General features: G+C 46.8%; 1 protein-coding gene across 3 annotated transcripts in view; it reads left to right on the top strand.

Moving 5' to 3' along the window:
* The window catches only part of LOC119175717 (disintegrin and metalloproteinase domain-containing protein meltrin), a 162,229-nt gene that overhangs the window by 41,585 nt on the left and 100,415 nt on the right, over positions 1-20,229 (top strand). The window contains exon 1 of one of the 3 annotated variants that reach the window (XM_075881948.1): positions 11,014-11,867. The exons of the other annotated variants lie outside the window; for them this stretch is intronic. The gene's annotated coding sequence lies outside the window, so the exon portion shown is untranslated. Of the gene's footprint in view, positions 1-11,013; positions 11,868-20,229 lie in introns of those variants that run through there. 3 annotated transcript variants of the gene reach the window in all.

Here is a 20,229-nt window from a genome sequence, read left to right as displayed (position 1 = left end):
TCCGCATTGCTCGAAATGTCGATCCGTCGCCTCCCTCTCTCGTATACTATGAAACAGCGAGCTGAGGAGCTGGCGGCCAGGCACTGCCTGATCGTTATTCCTCTGTGAATTTTTTTTTCACTTAAATAAAGTTGTTTCTCTCTCTCTTGCCCGCACGTGAATGCCGCAAAACCCTGGATGTTATTCATAAGCAGCTTCGCTGTAAATCTATATCATTTTGTCTGAAGCAGGCCATTTCTCACTGTAAACAGTTATAGCGAGCACTCCGACCCCTTGAGGCGCTGTTTCTGGCTTGTTTAGTTCTCCGTTACTCAAATCTGTTCATGTTTGAATTGAACGATTTCCGATGGGATTATAGGGAATGAGTCAGATATTATTGACGTAAGATTTTGTATGTGTCGAGTATTTGCAGCGTATGATGTTATTTTTTTCCCCACTCGTCACCTGCTCTCTGGAAGCGTGCCGCATGCCTGTGGCGAATCGAGTGGTCCTGCTATCAATGCTTTCTGCCGCTGCACTCCTGTTATCTCAACCTACAGAACTTGCCATTAGTACACGTTTGCAGTCCAGAAGTAGTTGTGTGCGTGTGTGCAACCTCGGAACACAAATCTTTAAAGTGTTCCTTCTACTCTCCCAGCTAGACAACGCATTTGTTGCGTGGATTTTTTTGTCCTTATCTTTCGAGATGATATTCCATATTCTCCTCGGGAATGCTTCGGAGAATAAAATGGGAGCGTAGCCGACGAAGCCGCTGCTCGAACTCAGGCTGGGGCCACATGCGCTGCCAAAGTGCTGATCACTCCTAATCTAATTTCCTTCTTTTAATCTGCCACCACCATTGGAGGAGGAGCCGAGGAATTTTGAAGGACACGGTGCCGAACGCACAGGGTGAACAGTAATCCTTGGGATCGATTCTATTAATGCACTGGCACGGCCGCTGAATGAAAAAAGCGCTCTTTCATCCAGCAACCGTGGCACTGGTTTGTAAGGAGAAAAAGCACCCTGAATGTCGGGTCCTTTCTAAGCTCGTCCGCCTCGGCGGATCATGTGGCTAGGATGCTCAGCTGATGATTCGAAGGTCGTGGGTTCGATCCCGGGTGCTGCGAAATCGTAGAGGCCGGTGTACTGTGCGATGTCACAGTGCACGTTAAAGAACACCATAATGCCAAAATTTCCGGAGTAAATCATAGCGTAGTATTGGGACTTGAAAGGCGCACAATATTATTACTTTTAAGGTCATGCAATCCATCGCTGGTGGCTTCGGTACCCGCGTATACCCGGACTCCCAGTCGCCTTCAAGCTTGCCCGACGAAAAACGCTGTGTGTACCTATTTCTAGGATGAAGGGCGGAAAATTGTCGATGAATATAGCACACCAAAAGAAGGTATATATACATGCCCTCATCCTAAAAACGTCGCAGGCACTAAACCCAGTGGTTCACACTTCTTGAATTGTAGCTGCGAATCAATTTAGCTTTATCTGTACCCAGAAAGTGGACAGACAGACAGACAAACTTTATGAGCTAGTGTGTTTGGACCTCCCCTCCCCGAGGTCGTGACGAAGCACTGGTGCATTTCGTTCGAATGATTCGCTGCGTCTAAGAGCAGCCATGGTGTTAGTCCTGTTCGTTCATAGTTCCGTTTGCTATGCATGTACGCGAATATCATAAGCGAACGCGTGCAGCAACGTCATATATGTGTGCCTATACTCCATCTCAGAAGCTGGTTGCAACACTGCAGGAGGCATACGGGGTGCAAGGCGACAGTATCCCGGCGCACTGCAAAATAGTATACGCTCACTGGGCGTCTATTTCTGTTGATCTAATAGCTACAATAAGTGCTTTTGTGCGCGCTCCTGTAATTTAAAAGCAACTAGAAGACCGTCGCTGTGATTATTTTGATGATTTCTGCTTTAGTATTGTAATTTGTTTGTTTTTTTACGTTTTGGCAACTTCATCGAATAAATAGTCCCTTTCGCATTCATAGATTATGTCTAAAGTATGCTAGAATAATATTACCTGATTGAGCACTGATTTAATGGCATTCTTGAAAAAGCAATGAGACCTTTATTGCATGTGGACAAAGAAACGCAGGTCAAAAACGCCATGCGGAGGCTTTAAAAAGTGGTACGCCGTCCTTGGCAAACATGGCTTCCTCCAGTGTAGTATCGTCTAGTTCATGTCGTCCTTCGAAGGTTCAATTTTATCTGAATGAGGCGAAGACGCTAGCCTTAACCTGCCTAGAAGCGCTTCGGAATGAGTGCGGAAAAGGAGGCAGCATGAATTTTCTCGTTAAGAGGACTGCACAACTAACAAAGGTGAGGACGCTGCGAGTGGGCGTTCGAGAAATAAAAGGCGGGCAAAGTTTTGGCACCGGAGAAGCGCTGTGCTGGGAAGAGACGCCAGCGCAAAAAAAAAAAAAAAAAAAAAAGCTGAGCAATTTTGACCTGGGAGTGCTGCGAAGCATAGAGTTTCCTAAAATTAACTAGGGGGGACTCTGTCGCTGCGATCGTTCAGCGACCATGGGAATGATGGGTAGTACACTCATTTGCCTAGTCTTCGTGCTTGCGGGCGGCGAATCGTACTTGCGGCTTCGTTTATTGCTGTGTTTCGGTTTTGTTTTGAAAGAAAGATTCAAACCTTTTTGAACTTCGGGACCCGATTTGGAAAGGTAAGTCTGAAAGAATAAAGTGGTAAAGCGCAACGGCTGAACATTTGCTGATTTTAGTTTCGTGAGAGAACACCTCGAAGCCACACGAACACACATGGAGCCAAGAGCAGGCCAGAAGTACGAATGTTAGACAAATGTGTGTACTACCCATCATTCCCATGCTCGCTGAAGCGCCGTGCCTTGCAGCTCCCATAAACACTAGCGCCAGAGTTCCCTCTAGCGTATATTAGGAAACTCTATGCTGCGAAAGACTGTGCACAGTTTATTTCGTAGAAACGAGATCCCCGCTGTCACCAAGCTAACGCGCCACTTCGAAGAGGACAGTGAGCGGCCATCAGTGTCGACGGCATCTGTGCACAGTATACGTTAAAGAAAGCTTTTAACCCCCGTATTTAGAAATGCTACTTGACTTGAACATGACTTGCCATCGCCTTCAATGCAGCGCGTTTCAAACTCGTTTGTGCTGCCACCGCCTAAAGACAGCGCGTCTGAGACGCGTTTGTGCTGCATTGAAGGCGATGGCAAGTCATGTTCAAGTCAAGGAGCGTTTTTGAGTACGAGGGTAAGGATCTTGTGACACATACGTGCATCTTTCTGAAGCGTACAAATGCAAACGAAACGTGTGCTACGAAATGTGCCATGTTTGTGCGAATGTTAGGAAACTGTCGTATTCTCTTCTGTATCTTTCTATTGGTTTGTGTGGCGACATGACGATGTGCGAAAAAAAAAAACGATGGTACAATAAAGACCCTTGCGGACAATTTGGTTCTGTCCGTTTCATGCTGACTTTGTGTAGATGGTGGAAAAAAAAATCACTGGTGGCATCACGGTATTTGTATGACTGTCAGTGATAATTATTCACAATAATGTCTGCGATAAACATGCCCACATGGTTTGGGTGTCTCAGCAGTCTAGCGTCATATAATTTGGCTAAGGTCAAATTTTCAGACCTCTGCTACGAAGGCGCTTGATAGGTATACACTGACATTCAGACATTACGTCACCACGCGTGCTTTTTTTTTTTTTTGGATTACGCATTCTGACATACGTCATCATAAAGAAATCCCGTGGTGTTAACCGTAAACAGCATTGCTTTAAAATGACAAAATACTCTGTATAGAAACAGGTGACCTGCGGATGTTTTTATCGGATTCCGCGAGGAGCAGTCGCAGCAACGGACACCTTCTAAATACACAAACGAACAAACCCACTTCTTGACAACTGTGGTGTGCTCCATTTGGCTGCAGGCTGCAACAGAAGGTTAACATTTAAAAAAAGAGTTAAAAAAAACATATCTGTTCACCCGACCGGAATCGAACTTCCGGCGGTACACTGAGTTGTGAACGATCTCGCGGTGTGGGAACTCAACCGATTTGGCCACAGCTGAAATTGTGCGCGGATTAATACAACACGGAGGAACTCGCCTTCGTCATTGATTGAGATCAGCCTATCCTTCGTAGCGCTGCAACCAGCTGGTCAGATTAAGTGTAGTGTTGTTGCGTTATTATTACGTATGCAAATTACGTTGGCCGTTTGACGTCGCCGTAATGTTGATTACGTGGGTACTCTGTGTCGAGTCCTATCGTAGTGCTGAATCGGTATAACTGGTTGCCGCTGTCATCCACCCGCTCGGAAAAACAAAAAGAAAACAATAAATATACTGGTGTGTTAAAACGTTCCTCTAACCTGTAAAATAACCTTTTTCATTAAATCTTATATCGGGGAGGGGCGTATGATTCGTGTCTCGTACATTTGGGCCCTCCGACTAGCGTGTGGGTGCATGCGTGGACGCTCATTCGCGGTCAAGACGACCTCTTCCGACTAGCGTCACCGCTCTGCTGGCTGGGCTGGGTGGGGCCGCCTGTTGCACGCAGCCGCGGTCTCGCCCATCGCGTTTCGGCGGGCGCACAAAAAAAAAAAAAAAAAAAAAAAAGGGGCGCGTTTGCCGCACTGTTTGCGCATTTCTGAGCGCAGGCCTCAGTGATTCTCCTCGCATGCACTGTCGTCGCTTCCCTCGCTGGCTGGCGCCACGCTCCACTGATACAAGCCATGTGCGGTCAACAAACTCGGCTTCGTCCGCTCACCGGACGGTCACGGGCAACCTCTACGTGCCGCAGAACCGGGTACAGTCGTCGTTTGGTGACGCAGTTGAATGCTACGGTTGAGTCAGTTTTGCTCGATCGAGCTTCGCGATTAGATTTGTCGGTGCCTGTACTCGGCCAGCTTTCAAATGTGGCGGGAGATTTAAAGGCTCGCGACTTTTTTTGTTTTGTTTTTCCCGCGTTTCTCGTAGTATTCTTTCGCAGCGGAGTCGCGCGTCCATTGCTTTCCCTTTAATATGTGACCGCAAAGAGAGGCGCCGTGCGACCGAAAGGAGACGTGAAATTCAATACAGCCTGTCTGGCACGCCAGCTTACACATGTGGTGCGCGTCCGTTCTCTTTGTGCCGATTTAGTCTGATTGCGAAAAAAGTGCATAAATTGGTGAAAGAAGGCAGTGAGATAAATCGAAGAAATAAAATTCAGTGTGTTGTCATAGACCGGCGAATTTGCTTGGGTCCCAGGAAATGGAAGGGATTGGGGTGTGCTACAGAGCTGGCTCCCCCAACCGTAGTACAAGATAACAGCTGACATTATAGTCTCTCCTGAGGTCGCTTGTTTAGACTTGTTGTCCGTGCCATATATAAAAGAGTTTTGGTTACTCTATGTAATTCAGAATGACTTGGCCTCATTTACATAGTCAGCTCGTGCGTACGCGAGGTGACCGTCTACTTTTTTTTTAATAGTCACTTGAAGCGTGCTCAGTTGTGTTGAAGGTCGCGGGTTTCATCACGGCCGGGGCAGTCGCATTTCGATATGGGTAGAATGGAAGAGGCCCCTGTAACTTGCAATGTCAGCGGACGTTAGCGAACATCAGATGGTCGAAAATTCCGGAGCCCTCCACGTTGACCTCTCTCATAGTCATATCGAGGTTTTAGGACGTTAACCCCCAGATATTATTCAAACGGGCTGTCGCAACTGCAGCCCTCGTGTCATTTGTAAATAACTTCTTGCACTTGTAAATAACTTCGGCCAGTTGCTGTCTTAGGGGCAATAAAAATTATTACCACTTGTAGTGCAAATCGAGTCCTGTTGTTGGGGTGCGAAATTAGGTGCGGCAGGCACGCGGGTTTTCCGCCGCGGGAAGTAGCACAGCCGACTGTAATTCTTACGCTTCGAACGCTGGAAGAAGCCCAGCGTTTGTGTATAAGGCGCTCTATAAAAAAAAGAACGCTTTCTGAATTACAGCGCTGGTTCCAGACGAGCGTATCATAGAAGACCATCTTTCGTTGTGCTAACAAGAACTAATGTGGGAAATGTTGAAGAAGTTAACGTGCTTTGTTTCCACTACCAGACATACAAGCTGCAGCAACATGTGTAATGGCGTGGGCGCTAATGTGAACAGGACAATCGGCGTGTCGCGTCACAGCGGTATCAGCGGTGGTGCTATGAAGAGGAATCGCATTCGTATGACGGCAGGGGTTAGTTCGAGGTCGAAAATTTGTTGGATGTGTGGACGCGTGGATTGTGGGAAAGTCTTGAAGATAGCTGCCATGCGTGTCCTCATCCGCTCACCATCGGAGTGATACCGGAAGGAACACGTTCGTTGTGTTTCACCGTGCCTACGTTATATTCGCCGTGATAACAGCTGTCTGCGCGTTCAAGCTGGAGACACAAGTAACGATAAGAATTAACTATTGAATAATAATGTTATAATTGGTGGGACTTAACGCCCCAAAACCACCGTATGATTATGAGAGACGTCGTAGTGGAGGGCTCCGGAAACTTCGACCACCTGGGGTTCTTTAACGTGCACCCAAATCTGGGCACACGGGCCTACAGCATTTTCGCCTGCATGGGAAAATTCGGCCGCCGCCATGAACTATTGATAGGACTTGAGAAAAAAATGTGTCCCCTAGCGGCCAGTTGGAAGATCTTCATGTGTTTTTTCGGGTACATGAGCCTCTCTTGGCTTTATAGCTGGTTGCGGTAAACAGCGCAAAAAAGAAAACGAAGACAGGGTAAAAGAAGGACACAAGACCAGCGCGCGTTTTGTGTCCTTCCTTCCTTCCTTTACTCTGACTTTTTTTTTTTTTTGCGCTGTTTACCTCGATCAGCTAGGAATCGTTATCAACTTGACCATTCGCCGGCTTTCTTTGAAGGAATGTCGGCGCATGGCTCAGAGGAGCATATAAACGGAGTCCGTTGAACCCAGTGCAGCCATCAAGACATCTGTAAGCCTAGTTTACTCGTATACGCATTATTCGGCCAAAATATTTGAAAACGGTCTTCCTCAAAAGTGTAGTCACCCGAGTGAAGCGTAATCAGCGCGATGTCTTTCGCTTCTCCATCGTCCGCGTATAGATCAGCCCTGCGTGCAAATCTAAAAGCAGGAGACTGCTTGCCTGCCACTCTTTACGTATTGAATTTTTTTTAATACGGTGCAGCGAAATCCACTAATTTCGGTTGACGGCAGCAAATCAGGTACAGTGACGAGTGCGTCATTTTACCTCCCAGCTGGCAGATCAATAGATTTGTTGACCACCGTCACACACCACCAGTCACTGACAAAACGTAACAAAACGTCGGATTAACAATGCTTTTCTAAATCACCCTTTTATACTAGCGCCCCGCCGCGGTGGTCTAGTGGCTATAAGGTACTACTCTGCTGACCCGCTGGTTGTGGGATCGAATCGCGGCTACGGCGGCTGCATTTATTATGGAGGCGGAAATGCTGTAGGCCCGTAGGCTCAGATTTGGGTGCACGTTGAGGAACCCCAGATGGTCGAAATTTCCGGAGCCCATACGGCGTCTCTCCTAATCATATGGTGGTTTTGCAACGTTAAACTACCCATACCAATCAGTCAATCAATCAATCAATTTACACAGCGCCAAAATTAACTTGCTTAGATGCGATATGCTGCTTACCCCGGTGACGCAAAGGGCCGCAGCCCATGCAATTGGACCACGACGACGAAAACCGCACGTTTAGCAACATCTGGCGCCATCGGATCCTTATTTGGTCTCGAAGAGCTGGAGTGTACTTAAAGCTAAATTTAGCGGGAAGGTCTGAAGCTCAAGTGTGTGTCGTTTGTCTGGCCTTCCTGGCCTTTTTTTTTTTTTTGTTTTTGAGGTCAACAATATTGTTCACTTGTCAGTTAATTGGTTAGAAGAGAAAGTTAAGCTTGCGCAGTAGCCAAACTTTTTTATATATGACCGTCCACACTGGTCCCCTACAGACCGTTGTGAAGCAACGCATAATCATTGTTGTTGCGGCTAAATGTAGTATCATCGTTGGACAATTTCTTGCTTTTCCCTAAGAGGGAAGATTGGTTTAATTCGCAAAATACGAATACAGCAAAGCGCGCAGTATACATTTGCAGCTCAGTAAATTGTCACCCTCTCAAGCGGCGTCCGTACTTGGTGGTATATTGGCCACCACCTTAAATTTTCCGACAAGCCCTAATTTATTACGTTTGAATGAGTTTCCTAACCCAGCATATACGTTTCGTATCAGTGCCATCCGTACCGTGCAGACAGGCGCGCTCTGTCTCGATGGTGCAGTGGCTGCAAGGGAACACTGAGCAACTCAAAAAAAAAAAAAAAGAGCGCTGCGAATAAAAGTGTTTTGCAACCGCAAGCGGCTGTCCCAGTATAAGCCGCGGTCTGAGCGCCCCGACTGAGGAGAGGCGGCCCCCATCGAGCGACGGCAACAGGTCGCGCTTCCTGGAAGGCGGCCAGCTGGCCTTGCTCCCGATATTGACCTGCGCCGATTCGATGGAAGCCCTCGTGGGCGAGCGGTCGCCCGGTGACAGAAGCATTGCCGGCCGAGCCACCTTTCGTGCATTAATAACGGCGGTAGACGATGAAACTTGCACGCCACTTTGAGGCTGCAGTGTCTGCATGCCCCATGTGGACAGGGCGCGGGGATTCCCGTTGATTGCTCGCGTGGCTTTGCGGCACCTAAATAGAGTCGATATTGTTTCGTGCGATATTGATTGATGGCTTCGTGGCGCGTCGATGGGTGGTTTGGTGTTTGGTTTAAGCTTATTAGTAAGCTCCTATCAACGCGCGCTCGTCCGGATACTCTTACGCAATTTCATAGTGGCAACGAATTGGTGCTACCTGTGGCTGGAACAGAGTGTCGACGCATGCGCGCACTATATACTACCTGCGCCCCCGTTTCTCCGAAGTTTCTCGCGACCGCCCCGGTGGCGTATTCCTAGCTGCGTTCTAATTCTGGAGCACCCTCCCATGCCCGTTGTTCTCACAGCCTGCGTGCTGCAGCATTTCATGCGCGTATATATTCTCTGGTGAGAGGATGTTGTCGTTCTAGATTGTTCACAAATATATAGTTCTTCAATGGTTCACAGATTGTGGCTGGTTAATTATGGGTCAATTCATTAACTTGGTACGTACACCAAAAGCCGGCGAACGCCTGATGGACGATCTAGCTGGTGCGGTCATGTACACTGTCGTCCTTTATGAAAGGGAACACGCGAACGCGTGGCGCCTGCGCTCTGTGGCGGCTGCCTACAGCGCCATCAACCGACAAGTGAAGAAATCACGTTCGTTTTTGGCGTCATCTATGGCCAAGCAACATAACGAGTCATGGCCGACAGACAAGCGCTGCTAGATTGCGTTCCCTCACTGCTTGCGCGGCGAGCGTTATCGGGCGATTACTGCAGCTTGCGCCGTGGTCGCGCACAGCGTTTGATATGTTGGCAGTGGACTACGCACTACAGGCGTGAGCCGAGATGGGAGTGCAATCTAGCAGCGCTTGTCTACCGGCCATAACTCGTTATTACTTTCTTTTTTTGGCAATAGAGGACGCTGAAAGCGAACGTGTTTTCTTTTGCTGTCGGTTGATGGTGCTGCAGGCAGCCGCCGCAGAGCGCAGGCCACGCGTTCGCGTGTTCCCTTTCATAAAGGACGACAGTTTACATATAAGCAACAGGGGCCGTGTTATATGAAGAATACCTTTTTTTTTCGTTCATTTTGTCCGTAGTTGGGTTGAACACAGCCAACCTCTGACGGTGATAAGAAACGAGTCAATTCGCGGGAATATAGTCTTCAAACGGGATGAGGGGCCTATCTTTGTGGAGGTACTGATAAAAGGACCCTAAAGCAATCCGAGAGGCGAGAAAGTCGCTCGCTTGCTCACGTTCGGGCACTCACCTCTGCCGGCTTACTTCCGGGGGAGTACGTCGCATGAACATGTGTGGATCCACTGGCGCCCCGTTTCAAAACACCACGAATTTTTAGCTTCTCGGGGTTCTGGTCTTTTTGCAACCACACGCTATTATATGCCAAATTATAATCATCGCCATGACTTTACTGCAGACGATCTCGCGCTGACTTTTGATTTCTGTACAAGCTAGTTCACAGTATGATATCCTGCCCTTTCATTTTAAAAAGTCATTAAAGCATTATTTGGTGAATTTATGAAGTTCTTTTATTTAGGTGTACCAGATTATTGCTATATAATATACTAACTATATGTGTTTCAGTAACATATGTTATTTCGTTTTTTTTTTATTTCTAGTTTAGTTGATCTAGCGTTATGGTACTTCTAAGTGTACTCATTATATGCAGTGTTTTTTTTTGCTTTTCTTATTCGGTTTTTTTTTCAGTTCTGGCTGCTGCTTTATTTTTATTCAATTGTAACTATAGCCGAGGGTCCCGTTGCAGTCGTGTACTTTGGGACCCTCGTCTGTATATTTTATATTTTGTATTTACTCTTTTTGTCTCAATAAAACTCATTTGATTTGATTTGATTTACTCTTGCAGTTGTATGAATTTTCAAATTCCGCTTAAGTTAACCAGAGGGAATCGGCCGTTCCATGTACCTGCCAGCTTCTTCCGACACTCTACCGTTCACAGAAACAAAGTTTTTTTTTATAATGTTAACTTTCTTGATCTTGATATTTGTCATTGTGCACAATCATGGTTTTAATCCGAGCCTTGTACTGTCATAACATGGTTTCGCATATTAGTGTGCACATATTCTTCCTTTTTCCGTCTTTCAGGAGGTCTCGCGCATAGTTTGTGTACATTCCGTGTTGTGTTCACTCCAATTCTATGATTCTCGTGTTGCCTTTTTATGCTTTACCTTTCGCGCTGATTTGTTTTTCTGACTCCTGTCTGTGTTGTATTGTTTTGTTTATCTTTTTGCGTGCGCCTGCAGAAAAAACCGTGCGGTTGTTTCTGGACAAGCTAAATTATTACTAATATATTATTATTATTATTATTATTATTATTATTATTATTATTATTATTATTATTATTATTATATGGCCAAAATGGCCCCCGCCGCGGTGGTCTAGTGGCTAAGGTACTCGGCTGCTGACCCGCAGGTCGCGGGATCGAATCCCGGCTGCGGCGGCTGCATTTCCGATAGAGGCGGAAATGTCGTAGGCCCGTGTGCTCAGATTTGGGTGCACGTTAAAGAACCCAAGGTGGTCCAAATTTCCGGAGCCTTCCACTACGGCGTCTCTCATAATCATTTGGTAGTTCTGGGACGTTAAACCCCACATATCAATCATGGCCGAAATCTTGTAATTCTTGCATGGCCGCATGTTGTGCACCCGGCAGCAGACGTTTATGGAACGTAATCGCGTCATAATCTGAGCGACGGCCCCATGCATCGCACCGCTGTCGCGTCAATCGTCGTGGGAATATTTTTCTTAGGTCGCGATTTTCGAGCTCCCAAAGCTTCTGCTCTTGGCAGCGCGACATTTGCAGTTCTGCGAAGAGCCCGGTAGCGGCTGTGAAGACATGTGTCCACCGGCGCGCTACCTGCGGCAGACAGGAAGTATATGGCAGCGTGTTGACGTCTGCGTAGTCGCGGTTCTTTCCGGTGATATGCTGTTTCCTGCTAGGAGCAGGCCAAACTGAACGGCGAGGCGCACGCCTTGATTAATGCAAGCGCGAATAAACCGGATGTGATATCTCTCATTCAAAGGATGTGCTAGGGGCGCGTGCACAAAGAACGCCATCAGGGACAACTTGTTGTGGCGTCGTCATGAGACCATCATTTGAAATCGTTCCGTGGTGAAAGTTGCGCCGATCCTGGAAGTCACCGCGTGAGGTGCTCAAAGCAGCCTCTGGGGAGGGTCATTTCTATTGACCGTCGAGGTCATCACAGCTGTGCTTCCCGGTATGTCTTGCAGGGAGAATTCTCGTCCCCGATTTAATGCATTTCCAGGGTTTCCGATGGTTTTTCTTGGTTTCAAGTGTTACAAGTATTAATACCCGTGCAACAGGGACAACGAAAATGACCTTAATTTGGCAGTGAAGTGTACATTTAAGGGTTCGTTTGATTTGTTAGACACAACATTAATGAGATATGACAGATGATCATGCCAAGAAAGTAGAGGGGATGTTATTTGAAGTTGTTAACGTAAATGCAAAGAAACAAAAGTGGACAAAAAGATAACTTGCCATGGGCAGAGACCGAACCTGCTACCTTCGAATAACGCGTCCGGTGCTCTACCAACTGAGCTGTCACGGCGGCTGTCCCCCAATCCACTTTAAGGACTATATGTGTGCATTTGACGTGGGAGCGTCAGTCGGCGCCGCAAGTAGCTGTGACAGCGAGTGTGGAACACCCTTTTATGAGCCTGTTTGGCGTCACGTAGCACGTGAACTTATTACGAGCTGGCAACTGACCAATAATCCCTCTTATGCAACCTAAAGGCACGACGTCTGCCAGAACGAGACGATATGAACGAAGGGAAGAAGGGTACATTTATGGGATTGTTTTCTTTATTAGACTCAATATTGATGAGATCAGTTCCCGAAAGATTTTTTTTTTTTTTTGACGGAGCTGCTGCACTTCCCATATTGGAAGGTACTTGACTCCATGATGTTGGTCGCGCATCTTCTGTAGTAAGCAATTGTAGAGTAGTACTAAAGACAAAAAACATGCTTGTACAATCTTCTTTTACCTCCGAGAATAATGAAATGTAGAAATAAGCATATTATAGGCTGCCGTTAGATTAAGCTCGTTGCTTTGTTTCACGGCGTTGAAACCGACCGTGTAGCAACTTGAGCCAACGCTAGTCAGATCCACAACGTCAAATAAATGGCGGCTGTCGCGTCCAAAATACAGCGTCCACCAGAATATGAAGATCGATTTTTGAAGTGCTTGTTTAAGTGGCTAGTGTAAGACGCGAAAAGTTTGTTTCCAGCCGAATAGGATGTCGTTTTATGTATATTAGTTCGTCAGCTGGCCCGTCAAGAGCTGTCGAATGAGTTCTGGTGATGGCATTATAGGAATGCCATTTTGTTTGCCCGTCTGGCACCGCGAAAATGGCGTTAAATCTCTAGGCATTAGGAAGTAAATGCCATTTCATCTACCCGTGCCACACGGGTATGATACGCTGCCGACTTTCTCGTGGTTACGAAAATTCATTGCAGCGCCAACTTCATCACCGTCAAGAGAGGAATAGGAAGTAGTGCTCTATTGCGAATTGTTGTATTCTCGTCTTTCTCGAATCACTCATCAGTTGTACATTTTTATTGGGCTTGTCGGGAGCGTCGAAGAAGCTGTTCTCTAACTATGAATACTTATGTTCTTTTACAGGGTAAGGCAACACACTGACAAAACACACATTTTTTTTACAATGTTCTTATCTCTTGAAGCTTCTTTTTCTCTGCTGTTTTTCCAAGGTCTGAGCGGCGCTCCACCATCCGTTAACCAGCATGAACCGTATGAGATGGCAACAAACAAATTAACTGAATTGGGCAAAATGAATCGGTACACTACGTCAGCCAGAACAGCCGAACACAAGCAAGCGAACTCTCGGATATGCGGAAACGTTTTGCCAGGCTCGCGTTGGCGCGTACAGACATTGGCACTTCCGGTTTCGCGGGCTCACCCCTCGCCATTGAGTTAGTATACAGACACTATGCCCGTTCGTCCAAAAGGTAAGAAATCGAAAAAAAAAAGCGTGCTGGTTGGCCGTTCGTTGCCGCTGGCGGTGCTGACGTGACTCTTTCTCTTGTATTCATGCTTCCGTGCTTTGAAAGTTTTTTTTATTTTCTTTGTCTTCTTTTTCGTTTGTTCAGTTATTCTTCTTCTTGTTTTTTTTTCGGGTGGTGTATCGCTTTTTCTCTGGCTCTCTTTTCGACTTGTCTCTCTTGCGAGCGGCGCCGTGTTTTTGGAAGAGCCGACCGCGGGCTTGTGCCGTCTCCGATTCGCCGCGCTTGTCCATGCTTTCGCGTTCGGCGTCGCGCTGTTTTTTGTTTCTGTCTTGCCTCTCCGTATTTACAGAGGCCGTTTGTTTTGCTTCGTGCGGCACTGGCCTGTCTTTCTATTCCCGGCGTCTTCTGGAGGCCCATTTCGCGGTTGCTTCTCCGAGTGCACCCCCCCCCCCCCCACCCGAGGCCGCGCAGTTTGGCCGCCGCTGCCTGCAGGCGGCAGACGAAGCGCAGGATGCGGCGTCGAGCTCTCTCGCCCCACTTCCGTCGCGGTGTCGACATAGTACGAGCGAACTATCACAGCAATGAACTTCAGGGAATCGGCTTTTGATGTAATAGTACCGAAGGGAAGTCGCACGCTTCGGTTTCCCTTCTTGTAGCGTCCCTCTGTTGGAATGGCACACAAACATGTTCTAAACTTTGACCTAAATAACGGTCGAAGCTCATCAAATATTATTATTATTATTATTATTATTATTATTATTATTATTATTATTATTATTATTATTATTATTATTGCTACCTTTCCTGTAACCTCAGTTTTCCTGGTTCGTGCCTGCTTGCCCAAGTCTTCACGGCACTTTCCAGGAGCCCATAATGGTAACGAATCAAAGGTGAGCGTTTGGCCTAAGTCTTCCCGGTTGAGATAGAAATTCAAAGAATGAGAAAACTCCATCCAGGATATATGAGGAAAACCCGACGTTTCGAAGCAGGCGCAAGCTCTCGGTTGGACTTTTGGGGCCTTCTACAACGTGCGAAAAATGAGTATTATTTGTTCGGTGCTCACAACAGTCGAAAGTTCTGTTTGACATTCGCAGGTATAAGGTACTTTTCGTGAGCTGCAGAGCATAGGTAGGCAGAGGTGGAACTCACTCTGACTCACTCGTGAAATACGGCTCACTCAGACTCACCAAATGTTTCCTCAGTAGGACTCGAACGCACGGAGAGTTTCTCCAACCGGACTCGCTCAGACTCACGGTTCGATCTATAGTGAGTCAGAGTGATTCGAGTCATGAGTTCGTTATTATAAAATTGTTCAAACCATGGTGTCAATGCTCTTTACCACCAAAATCTCACGTAATTGGTGCTCTTCTTGGCGCCTTTTGATACCTATCAGTTGCGAGCATAACTTGTATGAGATATAAGTTATGAGTGGTTGGGGGCAAACCAGTGGAGACATTTTTCTTGAAAGAGATGGCAGCATAAGGTATTTTTATTAAGACATTCCCTGGAAAAGTTGGCATGGAGCAGTTTCGAGGCATCCCCTTACGCAATCAAGTGTCTGATCAATAAATAATTGAATGGTTAATCAACGACGCTGGGAAGCTATTCTCGATGTATCCACATTGTGGTCATTTTCGCTGCGGCGGAGCGCATTTACTTATTCGAAGAGGCGGTGAGCCGTGACGTCATGGCACTCTTGACCACGTCGACTGACCGAACACGCCAGCACATTGCCAGCGTAAAGAGACACAGAGTGGATGAAATGCACTATCGTGAGCAATATGAGCTCGACCACGCGAACGTGGGGCGAACAGCCTCGAACCCTACGTCGGCTGAATTCAACGCCACCGGGAAAGAATTTCCTCTAGGTGGTGTTGCTGAATTGCAGTGGCCGCTTTCCGAAACAAAGTGGAAAGGCTGGCGCGCTTCCGTTAGCTGTTGACATTTCCGCCTCGATATCAACGCAGCTTGTAGCATGTAAGTGGCTGCTAGCAGCAATATGAGCTAACATCAGCGTGCACAACCACAATCAATGACCCAGCAGGCTAAGCAGCTACAAAGATTATGGCTGTGACGTAGCCTGCCGTAATGCACAGGACATGCTTTCATTACATCTATGGTGATGTTCGCCCAGCCTTTTGATGAGCATCTTTCACTTATTTTGCTTTTGTGCATTTCCTTCTCGTATTCTCGTTGATAGCGGTCGATGGCACGCGATCACCTGCTGTTAGCTGGAGTGCCAACAGTCAGCAGAAGAGCGCCCTCCTTTCCCTTCCGGTTTGATTGATTGATTGATTGAACGTTTATTATCATTTGTCACATGAGGTTTACAAACACTGATTGGACCCATAGCCTGAGGCTAGTGTAGGGTCCAATGAGAAAAGTAATGGACAGAAGCGGGAAATATCAATTACACATAATACATATGCAGACACTGTAAATATACACATATACAGAGTAGAGAAGTCTTTCTCTACTTAAACAATCTGGTCACACCAAACAAAACTGCATGTGTGCATACTAAAAGTTATGACAGATAACCTCGTGGACACACCCAAAAAACATCAGTTAAAATACATAAAGAACATCAAACTATCACAAGTTTTAGTTAGAAGGGAAAAAAATGCTAGGTTTACAAGATTCACCAGCGTATATTTATACAAATGTAAGTGCTTACCACCAAAGAGAAAAAGAAGTATTTACAGCTTGCTCAAGAATTGATTTTTTAGTTTTACCGCAGCATTGTGTGATGTCTTCAGTTCAGTGGGCAAACTATTCCAGATCTTTATCCCTGTGAATTGCAATAATCTCTCACCAGAAACGTTATTTCTTGGCGCCAAGTTAAAGTTACCGAACGTCAGGCTTCTAGTATGGGCGGGAAGAGGAATAAAATAACGAGACATCAAATGGGCTGTTGTATTTTACGATACTGTTAACACAAACGGGCCTTCTTTCGGCAGCGCCATCCGCGTATCAAGTTATCTCGGTTTGGAGGCTATTTGCCAAGCGCTCGCATGTTCGAGCTCATATCGATAGTAGAGTAACAGGGCACTTGACAAGTCTGAACTTGCATACGAACGTGTCCAACTGTTTGAGAACGATGCAGGGAAGGCGTACCGACCGTCCAGATACGTTAGGGGCGGGTGGCCGCCGTTGAACCTGATTCAAAAGATTGAAGTTTATGCACGGCCTCCGAGATGTGCATGCAGAAGCGGATCTCTGGGGGTAGCATTTGTTGCGGCGAAACGCATTCCGTCCCGTCGACAGTTTCGAAAGCTTCGTGACGTTACGTTGCGGAAGAAGGACCGGAAACAGGAAGCGCGCTTCTCACCGAGCTCGAGCCAATCAGCGGAGGCTGAAGTGGACAAGGTGGACACCACGAGAATCGTTACCCAAAGCAGGGGTGAGCAGACGTGAGTAGAAATGTGAATCCAGATATGAGGCTGACAGTAATGCTGAAAATGAGTAGCTGGGACCATAGGTCGAAAAAAAAAAAGAACTAGCAAGTCAGACTGACTGGGGAAATAAATCCTGTGCTTTGGACTCACTCGGGCTAGACTCGCCAAAAATTTTCATGAGCTGGACTGCAGCGAGGCGCTGGCCGGACTCACTCTAGCTCACACTCGCGAAAACGTTCTTCTACCGGACTCACTCGGACTCAAGCTGACCAAACTGTTAGTCACTCGAACTCGCTCAGACTCACGGTTCGATCTGAGTCCGAATGAGTCGACTGATGAGTAACTTCGCCGATCTTTGCTGCAGATACATGCGGTTTATCGATAGTGTCAAATTGAGCTGATTATTCGTTCGCCTAAAAACTTCCTTCGCTGTAATAGGGATCAGTTTGTTCATTTCAATAAACGAAAAAGAGGCGAGTGGTAGCGTAGTATAAATAAAACGGCAGAAAGGGCGTATGAAGAAAAAAAGGGAACTATTTACATGCTGTGACATACTGAGGTCAGAGTTCATAATTCGCTCGTAAAGCCTCTAGGCAATGTGCAGGCGGCGGTTGCCTCTGACAGGCTGGCCGACGTTTCTATAGGTGGGTCTATCTTTATCAAGGCGCCCTGTTAACCCTGCAGTGTTCTTTGCCACCGAGCTGGCACGCTGTACGCCAGCATACATGACGTGTTGTATGGCGAGGCCCGACTGCTCAATGAAGTCGTGTGGCTGTCGTTTCTGCGCGGCAGGAAGCAAAGTGTATGATACTGTACTTGTTCAGAATCCGTTCCGGACGCCGTTTGTCCGGTGTTTATCTTCCGCAATGAACATTTATCTAGAACGCGTAGCGTGGCGGGTTTCCTTCTACGTAGCACGGAAGTCCAGATGTAGCATAGGTTGAAACGCTTCTCCTTTCTTCGGAGCCGTATACGTTGGGTGAAGTGCTTTATGGGTCTTCTCGCCTGGACGAGCATGGCCATATATTTTTTTTTATTCGCCATCTCGTACTTGCGGCATTGCAGCCTTTAATAATTATACTGTGAGCTGAAGTACGATGAGTGTGCATGTCCTTCATTGTTATAGTGGTAGCGCATCCGGCATAGTATTTCAGGCTCTGCATTCCGCCCCGCCGCGGTGGTCTAGTGGCTAAGGTACTCGGCTGCTGACCCGCAGGTCGCGGGTTCGATTCCCGGCTGCGGCGGCTGCATTTCCGATGGAGGCGGAAATGTTGTAGGCCCGTGTACTCAGATTTGGGTGCACGTTAAAGAACCCCAGGTGGTCTAAATTTCCGGAGCCCTCCACTACGGCGTCTCTCATAATCAAATGGTGGTTTTGGGACGTTAAATCCCACAAATCAATCAATCAAGGCTCTGCATTCCCACTCCGGCATGTCATTCCGAGTAGCAATACGACATTGCTGTATACTGGCATAGTCCGTGGTGACCTTTGTTGCGGAAAATGTCGCCGCGGTGACTCAGTGGTTGCGGTGCTCTCCTGCTGACCCGAAAAACACGCACTCTCGCTCTTCGGTGGAGGCGAAAGGATGACTGCCAGTTGGGCGTGTTGGTAAAGGTTCATGATGAAACAAGCGCAAAATACACACACTCAGAGAGGACACAGACAAGCGCTTACTAGCAACTGAAAACTTTTATTTCGAAGCGAACACTAATAAATACATCACACGCATTCCCGACTTCCCCTGTCATCATCAACAACGTGATATAACAAAATATGCACGCGCCCACAACCCGAAACAAACACGTGTCAAGAACTAAGAAAAAAGTGTAAAAAACAAAAAAAAACAGAAAAAACAAAAGAAACAAAAAACTTAACACAGAGAAAAACACTGGGTTATGTGACGTCCAAAAAAGCAAATTCCGCATCTGTTAGTAGAACTGACGCTTGGCTGACGCAACTGTCCCCTCCTTTCCTTATTCTATACGCTTCCATTATTTCTCTCGTCGTCCGCTTGTTGTGCCTGTCAATTATTCGTGTGTCGGAAAATTTCGGTTGGCAGGTGCACTCCTTGCAGTGCATCGCTAAGTGTGAGTAAGTGGCCCCCTTTAGTGAACTCTCATGTTCACGAAGGCGCACATTTATGCACCGACCCGTCTGACCAACGTATTCCTTTCCACATGTGAAAGGAGTTCCGTATACAACATCTTTTTTGCACTCAACGTACCTTCTGCCGTGCTTTATGCTACATCTGTTCGGTTCTCCAGTTCCTTTCTTGTTGACTAGCCTTTCTACTGCTTGACAAATCTTTGATAATTTGTTTTCTGCTGAAAAAACAACCCGCACGCCATACCTTAATGCAACTTTTTTCAACCTATGTGAAATATTGTGCAGATACGGGATGACCACTGTCCGCTCTCTTTCACCCTCAACTTGTCTCCTCTTTTCGCTTGTGCCAATGATTGCATTTTTTACTTCCCGACGATTCTTCTCACATGCCAAAAGGATACATTCATCCTGATAACCAGCTCCCCTCAAGCGCTTGATCTGCGCGGAAACACTCTCATTCATTGAGTGTACGCACGATTTCATGAGGGTAGCTTCGATGCAAGAAGTTGCAATCCCATTATTTACTATCTTCGAATGTGCCGAATGATAGCTCAGCAATGGTTTTTCCGACCTAGGGTGATACATCCAACTCGTGTGAAAAGGAGACAAATTAATTTTTAGATCCAGAAACTGAATGCGTCGTTCCTTTGGCGCCTCAAAGGTAAACTGTAAACCACACCCGTTTTTCCTAAAAGCTTTTAAAACAGTCACTAACGTGCTCATACCCGGATCGTTTTTTACCAAAACAAGGTAGTCATCTACAAATCTGAACAGCTTCAGATCCATACCATCTAGCTCCTTACCTACCGCTGTGTCAAGTTTGCTCAAAAAAAAAAACATTGCATAAGATCGGGGCGACACTAGACCCAATGCAAATCCCATCCTTCTGGACGTACAATTCTTCATTCCACCCCACTAGCGTGGAACTCAGATACATGGCCAAAATCTCCATAAAACCTTCTACAGCGAAATGATACTGGCCCGGGTTTACTCGGACTCTATAGGTCCACGTTAAAGCTGCCCAGACGCTCGTAATTATTCGGACAGGTGTGCCTCGTGGTTCCGGCACCTGATACCCCCACATATAT

Source organism: Rhipicephalus microplus, chromosome X (assembly GCF_043290135.1).
Source record: "Rhipicephalus microplus isolate Deutch F79 chromosome X, USDA_Rmic, whole genome shotgun sequence".
Lineage (NCBI taxonomy): Eukaryota > Metazoa > Arthropoda > Arachnida > Ixodida > Ixodidae > Rhipicephalus > Rhipicephalus microplus.
This window is presented reverse-complemented; position numbering and strand designations above follow the sequence as displayed.